Here is a 4,884-nt window from a genome sequence, read left to right as displayed (position 1 = left end):
TAATTTTTCATAATTGTACATAATATAATATTTTTACGTTGCTGAGTGATGTAAAGCTACAAGGATAAATGTAGGGTTACCAGTCTGGCTGTACTGTGTAAATCTCATGACTGGCTGCAGAAAATAACTACTGAAATATTGTAGCAGGTAGAACGGGTCCTATATGTATTTCAGCTATGTATTAGCTGTTTGCCTAAGGTTCAACTTTAATATAAAAAATTTAAAAATATATTGCTGCTGAATGACATTAAAATGTACTACTGGGTGATATAAAATGCTGCTGTTGGATGATATGCTATAGCTATGCCCTACAAATAACATTTCATCATGTTAAGGGTTGCCCACCTATGTGTTGGCTCTAGGGGAATCTCTGTCCTAAAAAGTATGATCACTGCCAATCTGCACAGAAAACAATGCAGGGATGCATAAAATCACCATTACAGGTCTGCTGCATAAGTCTTTTTTTTCTTTCTTGGTGCATTGATTTTTGTTTGACAACCTATTAAATGATTGCTGGTGAAATGCTTACTGTGGTACAGTGGTTTTAACAGTCGGAACACAGGCAATTAACTGCTCAGTTCTGTTGCTTCTCTCATTACCATTTACTGTACCTAAAGGGTAAAATCATTGTAATAGATATTTCTGTTTCTGAGGATGCTGGATAGCTGAATTACTCTGCAATACTCATGCTGAGACTTGAATTTCCAGGTCTTTCCACCTGCTGTCGCCATTAAAAGGGATTCCACCCACACAGCAGGAAGTTTTCGATCAAGGAAGATGCAGCAGGGTAAACCTTATATAAGTCGTGCAGGAGCAGTGAGACTCCAAGGCAGGGAATGCAATGGGTGCTTAAGTTCATCAAAGATGTTGGGTTATCATTCTTGGGTAGACATATTATTTAAAATCTATGTGCACTTTTAAAAATAAAATGATTTCCAAATGAATATTTGTGTGAAAATCTACCTGTGTGTACCCTTCTTTAGTCTATGAGTTCAATGACTCACTGAAAGCAATGTACTCTCTGCGTGGCTGATATGTTATCTGAACAGATATAAAGTACTTAGGCAGAGTAATTATAGTAACCATTATATTCTACTTTAGAGGCCAATCTGTAAATCTAAAGTATGTCAAAAGAAAAAACTTTTGGTGTGTGTGGCTATCAATGGTGAAATGAAGACACTTTTTCCTTGTGCTCTGCAAAACTAGCCACCTGTTCACCGCTGGAGATCTGTGTCTTCTCCCACAATAGTCACCCCTCCATGCCTGGAAAAAGAAGAGAATATTGGTCTAAAAGCCTGTCAGTGTTAGATTCCATACAGTCCTGTTGGCTACCACAAATCCACAACTTTTACTAACATAGCTCCATTGAGGGACTGCGCCAGTAGATCTGCTCTGCGTACCGCCCTTTCACCTGCCAAACAAATTCATCGTGGTGGGATGCGAATGCGAACTTAAATTCGCATTCCAGCTCGCCCTCTGATGATGAGCTCCCAGTAAACTGCCCTAGTGACACTCAGTTAACAAATGCCCTTGATCCTCACAGACAGATGGGGAGCTGGGGCCTACTTTAGAGGGCATAGAGCTAAGGCTAATAAATATTTCACTGTTGGCTAAAACAAAAAGATTCAGAGTGCCTGAAATCATCTCTTAGAATGGAAATTGAGATTATAACAGCTAATGTAACACAGACCACATCCAGAGTCCCTGAACTGGAAACCTTTTTAGATACAATGCAGCGCCATCCCAACACTTTAGAAGCTGCTCAGACCAGACAAGAGTGCTGATTCTGCCTGCACTAACTCCATCATGACGAAATGGTGTATAGGAGCTGAGAAACATTGCAAAGATATAAGCCATTCCAGAGACAGTTTCCAGTCAAGACCTGTGGCGTGAAGGCATGGAGATCCTGAACACTTACCATGACAAACCTGCAGTGACAGAAATAGAGCTGGATAGGGTTCGCAGAACCCTGGGCCTGCCACAGACAGATGTTGCTAGCCTAGAGACATGCTGTGCCATATCCACAGTTACACAATCAAAACGTAGTGATGCACAAAGCATGGGAAAAAGGAAGCCTAGACCTGGAAATCTCCATTATAAGCACACTACCATATCTTTCTAAGCACATCTTGCAAATATGAAACATGCTTTGCTCACAGTTGAAGAAAATTCGTACATTCAGGGCTCTGCAATAAGTGGGGCTATCCTTTTCATCTCCTTATCTGCTAGGACAACTCCGTATTCTGACTTCACCAACACATAGGGTTTTCAATTTCTAGGAATAGATATTTTACAGATACCAAAGTGAATCCTGGTCGGGCTCCTTGCCTGCTTCCCTACCTTAGAAATCATGACACAGTGCTTGCTTGACTTCAGGGAGGCTCCAAGAGAGATCATTGTTGTCGGTTTCGGGAGATGCTCAGACCTGAGCTGGTCTGGTCAGTCTACCTTTCTTGTTAACCTCATTAAACCACCCAAATCCCTGACTTTTATGAGGAGATAATGCCCTGGAGTATCCTCCTCCAAGTGCCCTGTGTGCCTGGCAAATTGCATGTTATCCAATACTGATCACCAAACTACAAGATTCATTTGGTGGCCTTAATATATCAGTTCAACTTAATAATTGATCCAACCAGGTTGCATCTGGTCTGTCTGCATTTTTTGTATTAAGAGTTAAGTGTTCACATTTGCTCATTGGCTGCAAAGCCTGCTTCCCGGCCAATCAACATCGAGCCGGCTATTTGGCCGGCTAGATACTGATCGGCCAGGAAGCCGGCTTCCCAGCTAATCAGCAAGAAGTCGGCTTCCCGGCCAATCAAGAAGCTGGGAGCCGGATAATTACTCGCCACCCGGCTTCCTGATTGCCCAGGAAGCCGGCTCCATGTTCCCCTACGGCACTGCCGGTCAGAGGAGATTTTCCTCTGACCGGAAATTCTGGTATCGGGAAAGGTATAGTAGCATTTGGGCGAGTACTCGTACTCGCCCAAATACTCTGTATTGGTACAGATACTAGTATCAGTATTGGTGCATCCCTAGTTACAACTGAAAATAACGAACCAACTAATTCTAACAGACACATTTTTCTCAAAACTTATGTAATAGTTTTTGTTATGTAAGTGTAATCTGTGCTAATAAAAATTAAAAAAATATGGCAAACAGTACTTTTGCTAACGTCGTCTACTTTGCCTGCATAATATAATGATGTGATGAAACCAGCTCCAAAATGTACTTTTTGTTCAGGAAAATTTACATTGGGTGGTTAAAGGAAAACTATAATTGTTTTGTTTCAAGTTTTTAAACTCCTGTTTCTTTTGTTTTCCTACTTTTGTATACACATTTTTATGTTACAAAAAAATGTCTAAAAGGAATGTAAAGTCTTTTCATATATGTATTTACATTTACTTGCAAAAGAGATGAGCTTGATGTAAATCACCTTATCAGTGTGTTTTAATATTTTAAATTACTTTGTTTCTATGTATATTTATAATTGTATTTGTACATGGAGCAGCAATAATTGCTTATTACATGTACAGGTTGTAAAAGCCAGACCAAAATAAAAAAATAAAGAATATTCACTAAATCTCCAATACATGCACATGTTTTATATCTTTAAAGATATATAGAAAATATCTCTTTATCTGCACACATCCAGAGTGCTGTTAAATTCCTGTTTGACAAGATAGTGTTTATTCCTGGCAACACAATGTCGTTTCTGAACTAAAATCCCAAATAGCAGTGCTAGACTACAGAACTCCACCTATCCCCCTACTACCTCTCCACATTGATTTATTTCTCAGAAAAACAATGCTGTTGCCAAGAGTGTGTACAAGCACTGTGCAGGAAAAGGGCTCCTGGGGGATGTAGCATTGGGGGCATGTCTACATCATTAAGAATTGACCTCCCAGCAGCTGCCCCTTCAAGAATATTACTAGCGATGATTACCGGCGATGATGTGTCTTGAGTAACTACAGATGATTGTTGATACAGGAACCAGGCATAGGAAAAAAATTATTCTGGGACCTGATCTATAGAGGGATAGATTGGTTTGAGGGTACTTTTGGGTAACGTGTTACACTTTAAGCCGTTAGGTAGAGGGTAATTATAATAGCCAATCTATCCTGCCCCTAATGTATAATTTAGAGAGCTCTACATTTAATACAAAAACACCACAAAAAAAAGAAGCAACCTTGTAAAAATGTGGTCACGCCAAAAATCCCTTTATGGTAAATATTTAAAAAAAACTTCAAACTTTGTACTCAATTAAAATACGGTACACTATTTTATCTTTGACAGAGTGTGTAGCCATGACTCCGGTATCACAATAATGATGTGTGTTCTAAAGGGAGGTAACAGAAAAAGCTGTTTGCCTTCAGATTATTTCTCTCTCTTTAAAACTATGTGAAGCAGGGAGGGCGATGGAGGGAATCAATTAGTCCTCTACCTTATTCAGTTGTGCATGCAAATATATTTGATTAAAGCATACATTCCCATTCAGAAAGCAAATGTCACTTTAATGACAGAATGGGATCCTGGAAAGTATGGTATGGTATGGTCTGGTCAACTCATATACTTAGAGTTGAATTGACAGCACCGATTTTCCAGTGCACAGTGAATAGACCCTGCCCTTTGCAAAGTGTACCTGTGCGCTTGGGAGAGAAGCCGCCCCCTGGACGAGCTGTGTCGGCCGCACGGCGCCCTTGTTGCCATGGCGCCCTGTGCGGCCGCACTGCTCGCACACCCCTAAGGCCGGCCCTGCGCTTGCCCAACTTCCTCAATGTATCTTCTGTCACCAATGCACTAGTGAATGCTTAGATAAACATGTACATAGCTTGTAACCAGACAGTTAACAAGGTTAGTGTCTCCAGTAAAAAAAAAAAAAAGTTT

The sequence above is a fragment of the Nanorana parkeri genome, unplaced genomic scaffold, assembly GCF_000935625.1.
Source record: "Nanorana parkeri isolate BGI_ZX_2015 unplaced genomic scaffold, ASM93562v1 scaffold76, whole genome shotgun sequence".
Classification (NCBI taxonomy): Eukaryota; Metazoa; Chordata; class Amphibia; order Anura; family Dicroglossidae; genus Nanorana; species Nanorana parkeri.
This window is presented reverse-complemented; position numbering follows the sequence as displayed.